General features: G+C 40.8%; 1 pseudogene; it reads left to right on the forward strand.

Moving 5' to 3' along the window:
* The window catches only part of LOC135701887 (uncharacterized), a 28,079-nt pseudogene extending 6,487 nt beyond the window's left edge, over positions 1–21,592 (forward strand).
* Positions 21,593–21,969: the final 377 nt, after the last annotated feature.

A 21,969-nucleotide genomic window follows, 5' to 3' on the forward strand; every position in this document is an offset into this window, starting at 1 on the left:
GAGGTGGAACGGGTTTGGGATGATTTTTCAGGACCTTGGCTACCTTCCAGAATGGTCTGGAGCGGTCGTCCAGATTCTGGACAACACGCCCGAAACTTTCATTTCAGAGTGAGTCCATTCTGGAAGCAATCTGCCTGTTCAGATCGGCCATTTCACGTTTTTTGCCCAGGTCTCCAGTCCTCTGAAACTGGCGTCTACGCACATTTCTCAATCGAATCAATAATTGGGTGTGGGAATCAATAGCAACAAACTTACCCCTCACAGGAACTTGTCGAACGCATGTCTCGTCAGCCTCGGATATGGCCTGTTGGAGTCCTTCCAACGCCCGGTCGATGTCATCTACGGTGTCGAGTAGTGGATTTTCATCGATGTTGCTGTCCACCATTCGACCGTACTGCACCCAGTTGACATGGTGGTAGTCTTTACGCAGGCAGCCTCTAGCAGGAACTACGTTGACACCGACTTCAGTCACCACCGGTTGGTGGTCGGAGCTGAGATCGTTGTGCGCCTCCGGCTTGGATAGTCCGATGTTTGACAGGAAAAAGTCTAGCGTGGAGGGATTTCCCGCTGGAGAGATGAAAGTTGGTTCGTCCGGAAATTGCACTGTGTACAATCCATGTTGTGCGTGGTCGAACAATAGACATCCGTTTCGATTCCTCTGGTAGTTCCGCCAAGCTTCATGGCGGGCGTTCAGGTCGCCCCCAACGATGAATCGGGAGCTAGTACGGGTGATGGCGGTCAGGTCCTTCTTGAATTGGATTCCTAATCCGTTGCTTGCGGTACACTGGCGTGGGCAGTAAACAGCGATGAACCGGACGTTTCCAGTTGGTGATTCCACCTCCACACTAATGGCCTCGATGATAGAAGTGCGGATGTGGGACAGAGTGCAAAACTTGATTCCCTTTCTGACGATGACCGCTACACCACCCCCCCTGGAGCTGGTGCGATCAAGCCGGATAATGTTGTGGTCAGGCAACCAGAAGCTGTCACCGAACTTTAGGTGGGTTTCGGTTAGAAGACCCACGTCGATGCTATGCTTGCGGAGGAAGTCGGCAAGCTCAATCTGTTTAGCTCTTACAGAGCAAGCGTTCCAGGTAGCGATGGTTAGCGGTTTAGACACCATATTGGATGATGAACTTACCGAGCACTTGGATCTGTTCGGGCTTATTGCGGCACTTACGTAGAGCACCGGTCATGTTGATAAAAATCTCCATCAGTTCGTCTGCTGAGAACAGATCGGGATTGTTTGTTTGAGCTGTTGGTTGCCTCCAGAATCCAGGGGGGGATGGAGAGCTTTGTCCAGCAGAAGATCCAGACGTTTCTTGAGGGGGCGCGGATCGCACCCTGGGATTCGCTTGTCCACGAAGAGGTGGAAAGTCCTCTGTCCTGAAAGCCGGGGCCTTATCCTTCCTTCGTGCTGGTTGATTGTTGGTGGACGCTTGATTTCGGATGCGCTTGAAATCCTCGCGTTTAGGGCACTGCTTGTTGGATCCTTGGTGAGCACCACCACAGTTGGCGCATTTGGACGCCACAGCTTCATCCGCAGCACATTCGGAGGTGGCATGGTTTTGAGCGCAATTTCCGCAGCGTGGCTTAATGTTGCAGTTGCGGGTACCGTGTCCGAAGTTCAGACACCGCTGGCACTGAGTCACATCGCGATGGCCGCCACGGTATGGCTCCCAGCGAACGATGATGGAATTGATGGACCGGATGGCTTTCAGTGCGTTGAGCGTCACCGTTCCCTTCTGGAAGTGTACCAGGAAAAGGCTATCCGGATACGCCTTCACATTCTCGTCTCTTCTTGTCATTCGATACACGGCACTTGGGGCCAGCTTGTACCGGTCCCTGATTTCTGATTCGATAAACTTCGGGTCGAAGTTTGGTAGGCCCCTGATGACGACCTTGAACGGCTTCTCACCGGGAATGTCGTGGGTAAAGAATTCCACCTTGGAAGTCCTCAGGTGGGCGACGACCACGTCAAACTCCGTTTTGGTACGGAGCATCACTTTAGTGCCGACTCTGCCCAACTTGTATTCGGCTTTAACACCCAGCGTCGCTAGATCCGCAATGAGCACATTAAGATGGGCATTTTTCACTACCAATGGAGGTAGCTTCACTTTTGCCGTGCTCATTTCGGCAGTATTCACGGTTTCGGCAGCGTCACCGAAATCTCCAACATCGCTGTTGTTCGTCGCAGTGACATCGGACTGGCCTCGATTCTTCTTCCTCTTCTTACTGCGTTTTTCCAACACAGCTGGCTGGATATTCCCATCCATGGGGAGAACAGCAAACCTGTTCGAGGTAGGCACACCGGAGCTTCCTTCTTCGGGGTTCTGGACCTTCGCCGGGCTTCGCGACCGATGCTTCCCCATTACGGGGCACACACACACGCACGACAAACCGCGAAAGAGAGAACACGAACACTATCGCTATCGCAATGAACTTTTCAAACAACTCGAGAGAGCGAGCTAACACCGAACTGAACTGCTTGACGATCAAGCAGAGAATGACCTGATGAGCTAATGAAATACAGCAGCGCTCTTTTATATCTTTTCAGGTTGGAGCAGAATGATGTGCAACCAAGTGGTATAAAAGCTACAAAGACTCCTCCCATTATGAGTAGTTTGCTATCAAGTAGCGACACTGGCTCTTTTCCTTTTGCGTACACGGCGAATGAGAACGACCCGAATTTGAGTTTAGTTCACTCATAATCGCCAAAAGTGCAGGAGCTCAGCGATGAGTAAATTTGTCTCATGGTTTCCTGTAGAAAACCTAAAAAATTTGCCAGAAAATAAGGAAATTGACGAAAATTTTATTCAGTCTCGGAGTAGTACCAAAAGACTGAGTGAATCCAATCTTTACTTTTCTCAAGTTCGGGAATTTTTCCCTGGAAAATCTTGGAAAAACCTGGGAAAACATGAGGCAAATTTACTCATCGCTGAAATCCTGCACTTATTTCTTATTTCTGAGATAACTAAATTTCAAACTTGGGTCGATCTCATTTGCCGTGATATCACCTTGAAAGATATCGGCACCGGTGGTTACCGTGATTACCTCTCACCCCAGCAGGCCTGGGTCCAATCTCAGTCAGCCCCACCGGCATGTTCTAAGGCAAAACATCACTGATCACGCCTTCCTTCGGGAAGTAAAGCCGTTGGTCCCCGGTTGAGTTGATGGGTCGATTGGTAGGGTCCAGGTGTGGGAGCTGCCTCGCTGGCGTCGGTAGCAGTGGAGCTCAGTACGGAAAACAAATCTCACGTCACTTTTCAATAGGTCCTATCTACATTGATCGATTCTCTTCATCGACACTCTCTTTCGTAAATAACTCGGCTTCACAAATGTTTCCTAGATTTTGCTATTCCATCGAAAATATCCGGCCGTGAAGATTCAAAGTTGATCAAGGTTGATCAAAATTAATTTGTACCCCTGCTTCCAGTTTGATTATATGAGCACTTTGTGTGATCGTTGGTTCTGAATATGGACAAACAGGCATAAGAATTATATTCCTACTCTTTACTGTAATAAGCTTGGTGGCCCTGAAAAGAGCCGTTTTGTTGCCAAAGTTGGTGATGATTTAACCTCCGAAACCAAACAGAGTGCGTCTCTGTCACTTTAAAACGTAGATGACATCCGTGGCCCCTTACGCTTGGCATGTTTAGTGTAGCTGACAGCATCACGGATCTCATTTTTCAGGAGCACACCTTGTAAATCAGACCGCAGATACGTCAGACACCGCCACGGCGAGCCAGACGACGGATGGTAGTTATGTCGAAGAACTTGCGTTTGGTTCTGAATATGGCGATGAGTGTGCAAAATATTACGCAATTACATTCTCCCTATTCGCACGCGCCTGAGGTTCGGAGGCGACTGCCACTTCGACTTGTTTCGTCTACTTACTACTCTTTGGCGACTGTGCTGTGTAAGCAGCATATGCATGTAGGTAATTGGTGGATTTGTTAGTTAATTCGACGCTTTTGGACAATGATGGACATTTACCAGTTTTTCAATAGTTTATTCTTAAAAATCAACATTCGGAAGCATTTTTATCGATGCGTAGCCATATTTTTGATCGATTGGTGATAAAATTATTGAAATTAGACCAGGGGCAGCTGAGTTATTAACGTTCAAAATCTTTCTCAATTGGTTACATGTTCCATTTTCGGTTTTCACAAAGTGCACCCCCATATAGAAATCAAAGACGTAGTCCTACGTCAAAAAAATGAGGAATATGTCATAAATCACTGCATATATGAAATCAGTTAGGTAGTAGTGGTAAGGAGACTATTTATTGGATTAATGAATTTCGGTGATTTCATTTCAATTTAACGAAAACTGTAAACATTTTTACCAAAAAATCTGTAAATCAGCTTCATCACTGACTTCAGTGAAATATTTTACTGAAGTTTCGGTAAACAAAGCAATCCATTACCAATTTCGGTAACGGTCACAGCGGGAAACGTCAAATCCGTCATATCAGTGCCAACATTTCAAAGGGGCGTAATTGCTTTTGTAAACAATAACTTTAGCCGTCAATTTCTCGCGAATGAAATCTTACCTGTCAAAAATTACAACGCTAGCTGGTAGAGGAAACATTCCTCTACCTGCTGATGTCATTATTTTTTATGAGTGAGCTTTAATTCGCGAGAAATCGACGGCTAAAGCCATTGTTTACACATGCAATTGTGTAAACAATGGCTTAAATCATGGGAAAACTGATATTGTGATTTTCGACCGGCTTTGAAGACGAAGCGGACACTGATTGTGAACAACAAAAAGTGAAATAATGCAGGCTGTTTTGGACCAGCTGCAACACCAAGATGAGCGGATCGTAGATATTTTGGATACAGGTGAGCCGTAAGGTGTAATCAAAATTAGTTGCTTTATTAATATTTGTTTGTTCTAGCCCGAAGATAACTTTTCGCAGGATAGTGGAAGCATCCCACAATTGGTAGTACGAGGAAATTAATCTGATAAGACGGTATGATGGGCAGTATGGTGGTTGGTGACGATCTAGAAACAGCATTTGGTATATTTATCCAATACTTCCATGTGTTCAGTGTTGCGCCAAATCCTTCAGCCAAGAACTTCTTTTTGTTTATCGGTGGAGCAATTTGTAATATTAACATATTGACCACGACTGGAGCCAAATTCTTGCATGGATTGCAGCAACTGCCAGCGCAACATGTAAGCTTTGGGTTTTCGTTTTACATAAAACATATCCGTAAGAAGAAAATAGAATAATGGCTAAGGAAAAATGTATTTTATTTTATTTTCAAAATCAAGATTATTCATCAAAGCAAGATTAAAGCAAATTACAGCTGAGTCGGTAACCGAGGGGCTGTCAACTTGAGTATTTTCGATCATCTCCCCGACTTGAAAAGGTGTATTTTGATTTTTTTTCGCATTTATGTATTTTCAAGTTTTGTTTATTTTTGTATTAAAGTGTATTAAATTAATTATGAAATGTATTTTTCCTGTACAAAGTATTTTCGAGGTATTTTTGAGTATTTTTTATATGATATTTTAGTTTCAGCGTGTACGCATTTACGATTTTTTTGTGTATATTTTCCGAAGTGCGTATTTACAATTCAGCTGATTTATCGGTTGGTTATCGTCGGTAGCCTTTTTAAAAAAAAATACAGATCTTTCGGTAATTTTCGTTTTCCACATCGACTACAAAATTACAGTTCTACGGTAAACTCGATAACAAATCAAGCTTGTTTTTTCGGTAAACGTTACCGATCGTTCGATAAATTTGACAGCTAATTTTTCTGATTCAGTTTACAGATTTTTCGGTAATTTTCTCGATTACCGAAAACATTACCGGCCGTTTAGCTGTTGAGAAGTCGGTTAATGAATTACCGAAGTCGGTAATTTTTTCAAAGTGTGTACGATATCAAAAACAGTAACAGACGTTTGTTCGCGAGCAATACAATCCCGAACCTTCTCTTTGATGTTGATTCACGAGTATGGATAAATCTTCCACCGCTTTTACGCGTGAGAAAAATTTTCAATGCTGTTCACGAATGAACAAATCATACCAAGTAAAAAATGAATTTTAAAGCTTAAGATTGCTGTTTGTCAAAACTGCCTGTGTTCTTTTTACATTCTATGGTTCAAAATTGAAAGATCATCATCACCTTTATAACCTAATTAGCTCTTATCGATACTTGAAACCTTTTTGAATACCAACACAAACATATACTGATTGATTTACACGCACAGTGAATCGCGCTAGTATAATTATAATTCAAATAGAAATTTGGTAATATTCATACCCATGATTCACCATTATAAATGTAAGCTCTTTTGAAATGTATTCGTTGAAATAAACGTCAACCATATTTGTTGTGATTGTTATGTTCGTGGTGCGGAAAAGTTTGAAAATAAAAAAAAATGTCCGAAGATTTACTGAACAACTGTGAATGTAATAAAGTTCTGTCCAGTTAGAATCTGGAATCACTTATTGTGTTGCAGCGGCACGGAAAGTGACCGCTGCAAGAATTATTTCACAGCGGTTTGTTTACCTAGGCGCCCACATTCTGTGGTATAAATTTCGCGGTGTTTCGTGCAGTGAGTCAAAACTTATTCCAGATGGAAGCCGAGAGGAGAGAAAAAATTCTTCACACGCACGTTGATAATCCAACGTGGTCCACAATAAAAATCGCAAAAACGTTGAAAATCGCCAAATCAACCGTATATAATGTGCTCAAACGTTTCAAGGAGCGAAAGAGCGTGGATCGAGTGCCTCAAGGTAAGCGTCGTAGTGGAACATATGACCTCATGCTGAACCAGAAGGTGTTGAGAACCGTCAGAGCAAACCCTGGACTATCAGATAATGAAATAGCACAAAAATACGCTGCTGCTCGCCGTACCGTTCGAAGAATTCGTTTGCGAGCAGGATATCGTTCTAATCGAGCCAGCAAGCAACCAAACAGAACGTTGAAGCAAAGTTTCGTCACCAAAACTCGAGCTCGAAAATTTTACCAGCAGTTTTTGACCAAGTACCAAGGATGTCTGCTCATCGACGATGAAACCTACGTCAAAATGAATTTCGGACAGCTTCCTGGCCAAAAAATCTACATGGCGACGGCACGAGGAGATGTTCCTGTGAAGTTTAAGTTTGCTTTTATGGATAAATTTGCCAAAAAACTGATGATTTGGCAAGGGATATGCTGATGCGGAGCAAATACCAAGTATTCGCGACGAATAAGACGATGGACTCGAAGCTGTACAAGAAAAAATGCCCCAAAAACCGCGTACAACCTTTCTTTAAAGCCCATAAAGGACCCGTGAACCGTGAAGTTTTGGCCAGATTTTGCGAGTTGCCACTACAGCCGGGAAGTCATCCAGTGGTACCGCGATAATAACGTAGATTTCATCGATAAAAACATAAATCCACCCAACTGCCCGCAGTTCCGGCCCATCGAGAGATTTTGGGCAATAATGAAGCGGAAGCTTAAAACAAGTGGAAAACGGCTCGGGACGCGATTCAGATGACCAAAATGTGGAACAAATGTGCCAAGAAAGTTGACTACGGTGATGTACAGCGTTTGATGGGAGGAATAAAAAAGAAAGTACGAATTTTTATTAGAAACGAAGAGATATGATTTGTATTAATATTTTTTCCTTAAAGTTCAGTGAACTGCCCTCGTTTTGATGCATTATCCTTATTTTTACGTCAATCCGTTACCGAGATACATATGATTTTATTATTCCGGATTCTAAATGGACATAGCTTTAAGTCGGTGACCGAATCGGTGACCAAAGAGAATCCATCATCATCCATGGAAGTCCCTGATACCTCTGATGGAAACCAGTGCACAGTGGTTTGAATGCTCAATATCACGAACTTTTTTATTTGCGCCTTCATTGTCGGTTTTTTCACTATGATGTCTTTAAAAGAGTTTTTGCATAAAATAAGGCGCAAAGACTAGTGATAGGTTTTAGTTCGGAACTCCACCACAGGCGGCGCTGCAAAATCTAACTTTTTACATTTACAAGATAGGTATGTGGTGTCTTGAGAAAAGTTGTAGATAATTTTACTACAAAAATCTTTGCTCAACACACAAAACCTCTATATTCCTCAGTTTTTGAGATACGTAGCGTTTAATATGACTGTTTAACAAAATTTAATTTTTTTCACTTTTTATAACATATTTAAAAAACTATAGGTTTTAGAAGAGTATAATGTTCAACAAATATTTGTATTTTATTACAATACAAAACTTTGTCAAAGACGTCCAAAAGGTATCGATTACACAGACTGAGTTATTCACAAATTTAGTAATTTTTTTTACATATTTTGTGCCCTCACAGACAAAAATCCGGCAAAATCCGGCAGGTGAATCTTGAATAGGATGAAAGCTTGTTCAAAAGTGATCTCAAATTCCATTGAAACATTTGTCACTTTTAGTATCCTCGTTGATTATTTTGCATTTCAAAAAGGTCTTGACCACGGACATCAGAGTAATTGCCATAATCATAAATCACAGTAGTCTACTTGAAGGTAATATATAATTTTCAGTTAGCTATTATTATATTATAATTAAATGATTTAACGTATTACGTTATACATCATTGTATGCATGTATATATAAATATATCAAAAATATTAACAAAGGTTACACAATATTGTTATCAAAAACATTTTCATCTTTCTCTTCCACATCAAGCATGTATTTTGCATCGCTACAGAGGTCATTAATCGGCTTGTCTCGAGATGCTCTAAGGCTGCTGATGAGAGGATCAGAAAATGTTCCCATTTGATTCCAATTTGATCGGCACAATGGATGTAACAAACATATTTGCATCGGATTTAGTTCCGTCATCATCGTCAAGTGCTTGCTTGTGTTTACTTAATCCAGTTGTGCCATCAAATCCCCACTTAATCATCATTTTCTCCAATTCGTCATCACTAAACTTTTCCAGCGTGGACGCATTTGCATCAACAATCCTCATTGTCGTGTGCTCCAAGAGATCCTTTAGTTTCACTTCTGCAGACGTTTCCGAAACTACTAACCCTGTATTGGGATAACAGCACTTTTTAGTTTGCAGCACTTTGTAGTAGGACGGGTACAAAGGCACATTCTGATCCAGAGCTCCATTACGAAGCTTTTCGTATTGGTCTTTCGATAAATTAAGATCCAATATTAACGCAAGAGCTTCCGTCTCCGAATAGGGTACAAAGCCATTTTTGGATGATTGCATAACCGAACCCGTTTTCACGACTCTTGTCGGAGTTGTTAGCGTTGCCTGTTTTACAATGAACGCTGTATCTTCTTTACCATCCTCACGTAATTTCATTTGGGTTGCAAATGCAAGTTCATCTGTTGGGTAGTTAGGCCGCATTGCAGACGTCTTGCGTCTCTTAACAACCTCGCTGCTTTCTTCGACCGCCAAAGATTTTCTTCCACGACGGGAAGATCCAGAAGTACAAGGGAAATGATCAACAGCTTTCTGTGGTAGTTTGAAGGGGCTATCGAAATAACCACGACTGCTTTCAAGCATAATCCGGTTGTGGGTTTCCCACAGTTTTTTTTTAATATTTGCATGTCGCCTTCACAAAATGGTTGATTTCAGCTGCCACTTGTGTCCAGAGAAGTTTTTGACTGTTACGGCATTGATTATGTTTCAATGCCGTAACAGTCAAAAAGTTCTCTCGACACAACGTTTGATTTATCAATGTCGTTTCCCTTAAATTCTTTCCACAGTTTAAAAAGCTTTCGCCTGTCGATTTCAACTGAAATTTTATTTGATAACTTATAATTTAAACTATTTTTGAAATTGTCACAAACAAATAACTTCCATATATAACTCATTTATATCATGAATTGGAAATTAACACTGAATACCTTATTAACTACATGGTTGTACTTACTTTCATTGTTGAAAGACATGCTTTTCTCACTTTTGGGATCTGCTACGGAAATGTTGAAAAAATAACCTTCACATTTTCTAAGGAATATGCGTTTAATGCTGCAAAACCGATCAATGTGTGACCAAACTTTGTTATATTATCACTGAGCCTACTTTGATTCAGTATTTGACAAATGCGCGCTAACACTGAACTACGGAACGACCTTTTAAAAATACAAAACAATCAACGAGGATACTAAAAGGGACAAATGTTTCAATGGAATTTGAGATCACTTTTGAACAAGCTTTCATCCTATTCAAGATTCACCTGCCGGATTTTGCCGGATTTTTGTCTGTGAGGGCACAAAATATGTAAAAAAATTACTAAATTTGTGAATAACTCAGTCTGTGTAATCGATACCTTTTGGACGTCTTTGACAAAGTTTTGTATTGTGATAAAATACACCTATAGTTTTTTAAATATGTTATAAAAAGTGAAAAAAATTAAATTTTGTTGAACAGTCATATTAAACGCTACGTATCTCAAAAACTAAGGAATATAGAGGATTTGTGTGTTGAGCAAAGATTTTTGTAGTAAAATTATCTACAACTTTGCTGAAGACATTGCATACCTATCTTGTAAATGTAAAAAGTTAGATTTTGCAGCGCCGCCTGTGGTGGAGTTCCGAACTAAAACCTATCACTAGTCTTTGCGCCTTATTTTATGCAAAAACTATTTTAAAGACATCATAGTGAAAAAACCGACATTGAAGGCGCAAATAAAAAAGTTCGTGATATTGAGCATTCAAACCACTGTGCAGTGCTTTGAAGAGGAAACATCGTGACAACAACAAAGCACCTTCCAAACGCTCCATCATTGGTACCTACACGGAAGAGCGCTTGATGAAAGGGGAACGTGTGATTCATTGTGTGCTGGAGGATAGTTGTGAGAACTCCCAGAAGGTGTTTTCGGCAGACAAACTTTGAATGCCATTTCCGGTTGTGCAACTCGGAGGCATATGATCGTTTATGTATCGGTCCATATCCTACAAAGTCTAGCAATGCGAGCATGGAACCTGCCATAACATTCAGGATGACGAAGCAGCGGCTATTAGGCGGAATTGTAAAGTTGGTAACCATACATGGACTTCCGTTTAAAGCCACTGAATGGGAAGGATTTCAGGAAGTGGTATCATCGCACAGTATGTGTCAAAAGCGGCAGATGGCATTAATTGTATTATTTACAAAGAGTTGAAAGGGGTGATGATTTCGCTCAAGCTAGATATTGTATCTAAAATGTATCGGGACATGCTGGGTATCAACTGTCACTACATCAACAATAACGGTGCTCTTATTAAACGAACTCTGGGTAAGTGTTGGCAAAATAGAACAACGTGTGAAAAAATCTGTAAGCTTACGCTTCTTGTTTTGATTCCAAAAGTTTCACAATCTAGTTGAGGTGGCCCCATATAGTTGATAACACGTGTAAAGAATCGAACTGACTAAAATAGTCCTCACAGAACTGTCTCTTCCGCCCTTTTGAAATGCTGCCTTAAATTTATTACTTGCTGCATGCGTATTTTTAACGATGGTTTTTTAAGGTATTATTGAGCTGCATAGTCGTCACACTAGCATGATCCTCAAAGAAGAGTTGCTTAAAGCTCTGAAGTCCTTCGGCGTCGATATGTGGCAAATAGCTGCTGTCACTATTGACAATGCGTCTAATATGGTCAAGCTAGTGAAGCTGCTCTCAGATGAGAGTGAATCTTTTTTTTTTTCCTTTGTTCGGGACCTAACACTACTGCGACCAGTAAATTGATCTACTGTAGTATATCCCGTGTCCTTAGTTTAGTGCATGTCGTATTACTCCATCACTATTGAGAAATGATGAAGTATTCGATTTTTTTTACAGTTGCCACTCTTGCATTTATCGCAAGGATCCGACTCTAATTGAAAGGTCCCGGTGTTGAAACACCCTCCAAAGGCGCGCCCCTTTGTCAGTCAAAATTGGATTCCTTAGCAACAAAATTAAGGTATGACACCGATAATGACCATGCATCAGAACCCTAGTCTTAACCACTTCAAACTAGGGAACAACGAATAGAAGATTAGGAATCACATAGATGAAGACAACTAACTCATTTTTTTTCCTTGTTTCAAGATCATCCTCGGTAGACAAAGCCGAGTCTTGTCACTATCAAACAAGGCATAAAAAGTAACAAGGACTAAGATGTGTTCCTTGGATTACTAAAAAATCCTGTTCCCCTAGTTTGAAGTAGTCAGGACTAGGAATCGGTGGTAGATCTTACATCCCGTAACGTACCACGAAAAGGTGATTTACCCACGTTACGGGGCAGAGTGAATCTTCGTTTGAATACAGTGATGACGCAGATATCGATGAAACCATCTTATTGAACGAACTTGAGGCAGATGATTTCGATGCTCTTGATAATGATTCCCCTGAAAAACCAGTAGTTCAGGAGTGAGCGAAAATTTTGGAGGACTTTGCACCTGATGAGTTCATCACTGTTGTCCGCTGCGGAGCCCACACTACACAGTTGGTTGTCCATGACGGCTACAAGGAGAACGAGCATAAAGATGCTCTGAGCAAAATAAGAAACAAGGTGAAGAAGTTTCGGTCCACTGAGTACAAAGCATTTTTTGACGTCAGTGGAGGAGGTTCCTATCCACCGCTTCCAAATGAAACTTGTTGGAGTTCGGATTACAGAATTGAGCAGAAATTAAAAAAAGAGAAGTATCGACTTTAAGGCGGCATACGACAGTATCGACCGCACAGAGATATGGAAAATCATGGACGAGAACGGCTTTCCTGGGAAGCTGATCAGACTGATCAAAGCAACGATGGATGGTGTGCAAAACTGCGTAAGGGTTTCGGGTATCCAGTTCATTCGAATCTCGCCGGGGACTGCGACAAGGTGACGGACTCTCATGCCTACTCTTCAACATCGCTCTAGAAGGTGTAATGCGACGAGCCGGGCTCAACAGCCGGGGTACGATTTTCACGAAATCCGGTCAATTTGTGTGCTTTGCGGACGACATGGACATTATCGCAAGAACATTAGGAACGGTGGCAGAACTATACACCCACCTGAAACACGAAGCAGCAAAGGTCGGACTGGTGGTGAGTGCGTCAAAAACAAAGTACATGCTAGTAGGCGGAACCGAACATGACAGGATTTGTCTAGGAAGTAATGTCACGATAGACGGGGATACTTTCGAGGTAGTGGAGGAATTCGTTTACCTTGGATCCTTAATGACAGCTGACAACAACGTGAGTCGTGAAATACGAAGGCGCATCATCAGTGGAAGTCGTGCCTACTACGGGCTCCAGAAGAAACTATGATCAAAAAAGATTCACCGCCGCGCCAAATGTACCATGTACAGAACGCTAATAAGACCGGTGGTTCTCTATGGACACGAGACATGGACTATGTTCGAGGAGGACCTGAAAGCACTCGGAGTTTTCGAGCGACGTGTGCTAAGGACGATCTTCGGCGGTGTGCAGGAGAACGGTGAGTGGCGAATGAACCACGAGCTCGCTGCACTCTACGGCGAACCCAGCATCCAGAAGGTGGCCAAAGCTGGAAGGATGCGGTGGGCAGGGCATGTTGCAAGAATGCCGGACAACAACCCTGCAAAGTTGGTGTTCGCTACTGATCCGGTTGGCACAAGAAGGCGTGGAGCGCAGAGAGCACGATGGGCGGACCAGGTAGAGCGTGATCTAGCGAGCATTGGGCATGACCGAGGATGGAGAGCGGCAGCCGCAAACCGAGTATTGTGGCGTACTATTGTTAATTATGTCTTATCCTAAATGTGATGTTGTACAAATAAATGTATGTATGTATAGAGGGCCAGGATCAAGCTGATATCCCGGTAAAGTAGGAAATGCCACTATCTATTGACATAATTTTACACTTTACTTAACGAATATTACTGTAAATTGATAGCACTAAGTTATATGGTGTAAAGACACCATATACGCCCCAAGGGAAACTCTACTGGCCTAAAGGAGGATCCGGAACGTCTGATAAAGTGGCCACATTATAAAATATGTCCTAGAACCTTGCGATTTTTTCTGTGTTTGTTCAGAATCATGAGATCAAAGCGAATTTATTAAAGTATTAAAACTTTGGTATAAAGTGGCCATATCCTGGTTCTCCGGATAATCTGGATGACCGACAAAGTAGCCACATTATAAAAAAATGTTCTAGAACTGTTGTTTGTTCAGAATCACGACCACTTTATCGGTCAATCCAGATTATCCGGTAAACCAGGATATGACCACTATATTCCAAAATATATATATATTCCAAGGTCAATACGCTTTCATCTTTTGATTCTTTTTTTTTTTTTTGATTCAAAATAGATTAAACTGCAAGGTTCAAGGACAATTTTTATAATGTGGCCTTCTATCGCTCAATCCAGATTATCCGGAGAACCATAATATGGCCACTATACCCCAACATATAGTTTCCATATTAAATACGCTTTGATCTCTTGATTCTGAACAACATAGAAAAAATCACAAGGTTCTTGGACATTGCTTATAATGTGGCCACTTTATCGGTCGTTACGGATCATTCTTCAGGCCAGTAGTTTCCCTGAGGGCGTATATGGTGTCTTTACACCATATATACTTAGAACTATCAATTTCCAGTAATATACGTTAAGTGAAGTGTAAAATTATGTCGATAGAAAGTGGCATTTCCTACTTTACCGGGAACACGGGTTGATCCCGGCCCTCTATCTCGGTACGCAAAATTTTCCAGCCAGTGAAACGACAACCAATCGATTCAGCAGAGTTTTTGCTTTGAGAATATGTATTTGTTTATCACATTCTAGACACACTGGCGGTGTTGCTATGTATGTCAAAGAATCAGTTCAATTCAACCTTCGTACCAAGGAAGTTATTGATGGCAACTGGTTCTTGGGCATTACAGTTGTACGTGGCATGAAGATGGGTCATTATGGTGTTTTGTATCATTCTCCCAGTTCTAGTGACCAGCGTTTTGTTGAAGTTTTAGAGAACTGGCTCGAGACATTCTTTGATTCTAGTAAATTAAATATATTGACTGGTGATTTTAATATTAATTGGCGTGATAAACATAAATCGAAGAAGCGTTTAGCTGAGTTTTTTAATTTAAAGCAAACGGTAAATGAATATACGCGTATTTCCAGGCACAGTAGAACTTTAATTGACCACGTTTATTCCAATTTTGATTCCATTTGTTCAGTTACGGATACTGATTTGAAAATAACCGATCATGAGACCTTAGTGATTAATGTCTTAAACCATTTTAACAATAACGATAATTTTGTAAAATTGAAGTGCTGGACGAAATATTCGAAGCAAGCTGTTTCGAACCTTGTTGAGAGGAGCGTTGATTTTCCATTTTCGGCCGGTAACATAGATTAATCTACAGCTGTTCTTAATAACGCTTTGAAGACGTGTACTAATCAACGTTGAGCAAAAGGTTGTTTCTTTGAAGAACTCAAACAGCTGGTACAACTTGGATCTTTTGCGTCTTAAACGGAAAAGGGACAAATGGTACAAAAAGTTTTGCATATTAAATAATGACAATCATTGAAATAGGTACACAATCGCGCGTAATAAGTATTCACAATCGATAAAGAAAACTCGTTGTGTATATGTTCAAAGGAAGATTGATCAGCATCAAAACAACAGCAAAGAGTTATGGAAAATTTTGAAATCTTTATTAAAACCTAGTATTTGCAAACCGCGGTCCATAACTTTTAATGGCACATTAGAACAGTCAGAACAAGTAGTTGCAACTAAGTTTAATGATTATTTTGTAGACAGTGATTAATTGATTAATCAATCCATTGAATTGGTCGATGAACCTGACGAAATAAAACAGTCAGTTAATAGTAGTTGTTTTTAGTAGTGTGAAATGCATGCGCTATTTTCCCAGAAATTGAACAAGCTTCCATTGAATTGGGGAACTCGATGCTTGGTAAAATGGTAATGCTGCAGAAAACGAACGTTTAAAAGTTATTGTTTATCGCCTACTTCTAATATAGATACATTATTGTAATAGAAACTAAGTTTTCAATAGAAAAAAAATCAGATTTTTTCCGAAAATAGATAAAAACCAATGAAACCAATGCTTGAGATGAATATCATTAGCAAGGTGTATATGAATTAGACCTTAGTGGATCACCATAAAATAATGTGAATCATCTTGATTATTACTACACTCAAAAAAATTCACACGTTTGATCGAAGTGTTTAAACACTTGATTTTTTAAATGCAGAATCACATTTACTTTAAGTGTATTTCACCTTGGTTCGATGTGTTATACACGTTAATTTAGAGTGTTTCAAACTTTGAAATGTTGAAAATTCTTCACTTTCTATTCAAGTGTATTGCACATTGAATCACGCTACTGTTCAAAACAGATGTATTTAAAGTGTTTTGCATTTCAATACGATGTGAATTGCTTGCTCAGAAAGGTAAACATCGAAAACAAGAGTTGTGACTTTATCCTATTAACCCGCCTCATATATGAGAACAACCCTGGCACAGTGAGATAGAACGAAGACTCCGGCAGCAGCTTACCCCAACAGTCCATGATCGAATCCCAAATCAGACCCATTAAAAAGATATGTGAAAGCTCTGGCCTCTGGCAGTTTTGATCATATATTTGTCGTTTCAATTTTTAGAGTCGGTAAAGTAGAAGTCGATAAAGTAGAATATTGTAAAATATTGAACTATGGTGTGCAAAGCTATTGATATCACCATATGAAACACATAGAATCGAAGTGTGTCACAATTCAAATCCATAGTGTTCAGGCATGGTTCATAGCATAAGATTCACACATGAAATGGATGTGTTTCACAATAAGTGCAAAATTAAGTGTGAGACACATGATGATGGCATGTGGAATTTTTTGAGTGTACTACGTCTGACTGTAGACCAGATTATATAGACAAAAAAAAATACCTGCATAAGGCAAATCTTGACTGTAGAAGGTGGCCTGGTCTGTAGCTAAAATTGTTAGTTGGTGATGCAGTTGGTTACCAGCTGACGAAGTCTGATTTAATTACAATGTTCGGCAGCCTGGCATAATGAGACCGGGCATACATTTCATTGAAGAGGTATAAATTTCTACATTCCTTTTATTTCAGACATTTATGCCCGGAATTCAACTGCAGGGACCTCATTGGGGGAGTCAAAACGAAGCGTTTATCGTATGAGCGCTTGTGTGAAAAAAAATTCATTTCGTCTCGGTTGCTTAAGGTGGCCCTGGGCAGGTTTCCTATTACCTACGCCAGCAGCAGTGTGGAGTGCTGCAAGACGAGATGCAGGACTTAACAAGCAGTTGTAGCGATTTTGCAACTGGGTGGAGTTGGTGAAAGTTGACAAAGGACGACGAGGCCACAACGCGGAGCAGCGAATCCTTATCGGGACGAGTGTGTCACATTACTTCAACCTCCGGCCAACCGCAACCAGCTCTGCCGTTGCTACATTTTCGCTAGATGTGCGGTTGATAGCTTTATGGGGGTCCACGGTACTTTGTAATAAAACTCGGGTCGAGCTCCCGATCGTAAAGCAAATGGTATTAAGGTTTAATTCAAACAGATTTCCACTTCATAACGACAAATGCGTGTGTGATTTGTGAGTCAAGCAGTGAGCAAATAAAATATAAAGCCATTCGAGCCCGAAGGAGGGAGCGGGTCGTAAATGAGAATTATGCTACGTTATAAAGGGGGTGAATGTGGGGGGAGGGGGTGGTTGGGGCAAGTGTGTGTGTGTGTGTGTTTGCGGTGAAGAAATAATAAAAGCTATGAAATAAGGAAATCAACTGCAGAATATAATGAGCTACTTTTTTTTGTGGGATGTTGGGAAGGCAGTTGTAAAAGTAAAACCACAGAATTTTATGCCGTGCACATTTTTTGGAAGCAACTTGAGAGTTCACGCACGAGAGATTCAATGAACGAGCAGTCCAAAGTTTCCCGAGTCCTGTTTACCTTCCTTTGAAAGCTTCCAGCAGTTGCGTTTGTTGATTTCGTTTCGTCGATTGAACTTTTTCTAATTTGTTCGTGGAAGCTCGATGCGGAGTTTGCCTGCAGTACGACGCAATGGAGAATCAATTAGTCTCTTTTGTACGTGCATGATTTTGAAGGAATTGTGTTTATAATTTTAAGCATGACTGTCTATTGTTTATTGTTAATTTAAAGTCTGCATTCAAATTAACCCGGACACATTCAAATCACTGCAGCTTTTGAAATATTGCACGTAGGGGTAAAAAAAATCGTGATTGATGAAAAAAACTATGATTGGTGTTTACATTCCATGTTTAGTGTTCAAAATGGCGACGAATGCAAAACACGTGCGCGAGTGGATTTTGTACCGACGTAATGCAAATCCTGACTTGTCAATACGGGAACTTTAAAAAAAAAATGTTTTTTTTTTCTAAATCCACTGTTCACGGTGTGCTCAAATAACTTTCGGAACGTTTGACGGTCGATAGGAAACTGAGAAGTGATGAAAACCATGGAATGATGAAGAGGACATTTAAGGAAAACCCAAATCTCTCTGTTCGAACGGTGGCTCGTAAAATAGGAATGTCACCTGGTTTTGTCCAAAAATAAAAAAACAGCGTCTGAGGCTGCAGTCGTACAAAGTAAAAACTGTTCCAAATCGCAATGACAAACATAATTTGACAGCAGAACTACAGGCTCGGAGTTTGTACTGCGAATATTTGACAAAGTTTTCATGCATTATTATGGACTTCAAATTTCCCAAAAAATACCTTATTTGGCAGGCGTGTGGCCAAAAGAGTAAACCTTTCGTCACTACAAGCACAATCAACAAGAAGGTCTGCAAGAATCTGTAGAAGCGATTGCCACTCTTCATCAAAAGCCACAAAGAAAACCCTTTGTTCTAGCCCGAATTGGCATCATGTCATTTTGATGGTGTGAAGGAGTGGTACGAAGCAAATCTGGTGAATATTGTACGAAAAACTGCAAATCCGCCAAATTATCCAATGGAATGGAATGGAGATATGGGCTCTGATGAAGCGGAAGCTTTCTGGAAAGAAACACGGAATCAAAGGTCTCAAACACTTCCAACAAATTTGGACAAAGGCGGCTACCACGGTATCTGAGGAACCTGTATAAACCCCTAATGGATGGATTTAAGCGCAAAGTTCAAACATTTTATGCAAATACCAAATAGCTATGTTTTGAATTTGTGAATTTTTAAATCATTAATCCAAACTACAATTGAAATAAATTGAAAAATTTGAGTTTTACTTAAGTTTTGATGTGTTCGGATTATTTTGGATACAGACTTTATATCTTCAACTTCATGTACTGTCTTAAGCAGGGATACGATGGGGAAAATCCTTCATGGGTAAACCTTGCATCAGGCTCATTAAAAAAGGCAAAAACATTCAATATATTTTTCATAACATCATACAATTTCACAGACTAGAAATTAATACAAAGAAACGCTAAATACATAAAACACTAACAAAATATTCAAATCGGTAAAATTTTATTCATCACGAGGCTGCACGTAACTACATGGAAGTCTCTCATTTACACGGTCAATAAATCAAATTATATGGATTTTCTTCTGATGCCCCCGGATCATAGAAGTACAACATATGTATATGATGCTGCACAAAAGCATTGATGAATGGTAAAAACTCACATTTTCTAAATAAACTGAATGGACAAATATCTACGTAACGAAAGAAGGGCAGGGGGGGGGAGGGATTCGATCGTGTCATCCTTAAAAACAATGACTTCCGAAAGTACTGCTAGAACCGATCGGGTCTCAGTCCATCGTATGGTTTTCTAAGTTGATTGATGCTCGGTCTGGGATGGCTTTGTCGCAATAGCCCACAGGTGCATCGCTTGATATCCTTTCGGAATTTGATTATTATTTTTTTAGATAGGGCATGTTGTTCACATTCATTAAAAAGATGTTCTTTTTTTTTCCATAGTCATTTTAACACTCTTGGGTCATTTGTGACTTGTCCGAGGGTGAGATTTGAACTCGTGACTTTGGCGTGAGAGGTATGGATGTTAACCACTACGCCGAGGTCGCCCCATATTAAAAAGATGTGGTTCTACTAATAAAAAAGATATTCTATATTGACCTGCCAAGTTCGGTTGTCGTTATAGTAGTCAATGCACGATACCTATTTGTTTCCCATGAACTTCCCCCAGATCGGTTATCATTTTCAGAAGATGGATGCTAAACCGTGAGCATGAGGAGGGACTGTTTCCGGAAAAGGCTGAAGAATTTAGAGTTACACGCTAAATCTTGAAAGCATATGCAGATAAAATCAAGTTATCAAGTTAGTTTTTCAATTATCTTTCTGTTGAATATGCGAGTGTGACTCAGATCAGCAATTAACTGTCAAAGTATAAAAGTGATTTAAGGCTGCTGTGATAGTATAATTTTGGCATGAATATATCCAAATATTGGCAATGTATCTAGATACAATCAGTGATGGAAAAGTTCGCGAAAACTCACTATGACTCGCGAACTTTTCCCTTGGTGAACTTCGTGAAATATCGGGAACTTTTCCAACACTGGATACAATGATGATGTCTCGCCCCTTGAGTCTTAGAGAGCAAACATTTTGTTTTGTCCATCATATTGGCCAAATGAAAAGTTCACGTCTTCAGAAAAGTTCTTCTTCTTTTGCTTTATTGTAGAGATTTTCAGCCCTGAGCTGGTTTGTCTCTAGACTTGAGAAGAGTTGTTCAGTTGAGTGAGACTACTCTGATGACAGAAACACGAACAAACTTTGAAAATGTATTATTTATACGAGACGTAATTCATCTTTGACGTAAACATGATACGATTTCATGTAAAGATAATACTCGAAAAAAATGCAACATTTTCCTTTGTTTATAATTTTGTATGGGTGAAAATTAATGACATTTTTGAGTAAAATTAGTTTAGAGTGTGTCCTGCATGTCTTTAAAGTAAGTAAGGCACCTAACCGAACCGAAAAAAAAACAGAATACGGTGGTCAAATCTCGCGCCAGGAAGCTGTAACGCGAGTGGTTGGCGCAGCCGAAATACATCGTAATGGACGACGAGGCGTACATTAAAGCGGACGCCAAGCAGATCCCTGGCCTGGAGTTTTTCATCGGCAAGTCCTGCCTGGATGTTCTAGAGAAGTTTCGGTCGACAAGTTTGCCAAGAAGTGCTTAGTGTGGCAGGCAATCTGTGGGTGCGGCAAATTCAGCAAGCCGTACATAACGACCAGCACCATCAACGGCCAAATATATAAAGAAGAATGCCTCCTGAAGCGCCTGCTGTCCTTCCTCCGGTCCCACGAAGGTGACACTCTGTTTTGGCCGGAGGAGGTTGGTCGCAAGAAAAAAGTATAGTTTAACCGTTTCGTCAAGAACTCAAGATGACTTCTACCTCCACCGTATCCTCAATCGCCACAGGTAGTAGCTTTGTGAACTCAAGCCTTCCCGGAATCGAGCGCCTCACGGGAGGAGAAAATTGGGCCACCTGGAAATTTACCGTTTATTCTTTCCTGGAGCTCGAAGACCTCTGGAGCACTTTGAAGCTGAAACGGGAGGAAGATGGAAGCTATGAAGCCGTGAGCGCAGATAAGGATAGCCAGGCAACAGGGAAGATCATCCTGCTGCTTTACCCCATAAACTACGTCCATGTTAAGGAAGCATCGACGGCACGTGAAGTCTGGTAGAAACTAGAGAGGGTCTAAGAGAGGAGCGGATTCAAAACAAACTGCCTAGGCAACCTATGTCTAGGTGATTTCTAACAACACTGCCAATGCTATCAAGATAGGCACTGCTCGATTGTTTCTGGCTTTGACAGTTCGTTTGGCTCAAAATCAGCCAGTCCGCTCCTCTTATTCGAAACTAGAAAAGTTTTAAAGGACTCAGGCCTTAGGCCACCCACACCAATGCGTTGATAAAGCTACTTTAGCAACCTCCACCATAAGGCAGAAACCACACCGGGGGTTTCCATTCAATTGCGGGAAATAACATCCTGCCATTCGGTGAACAGCGGGTTAGCAAATTTTGTTGTGCAATAGTAACCGACACAAGCGTTACTATTTAG

The sequence above is a fragment of the Ochlerotatus camptorhynchus genome, unplaced genomic scaffold (assembly GCF_037179485.1).
Source record: "Ochlerotatus camptorhynchus isolate MF236.1 unplaced genomic scaffold, CSIRO-AGI_Acam_v1.1 ptg000178l, whole genome shotgun sequence".
In the NCBI taxonomy this organism is placed as follows: domain Eukaryota; kingdom Metazoa; phylum Arthropoda; class Insecta; order Diptera; family Culicidae; genus Ochlerotatus; species Ochlerotatus camptorhynchus.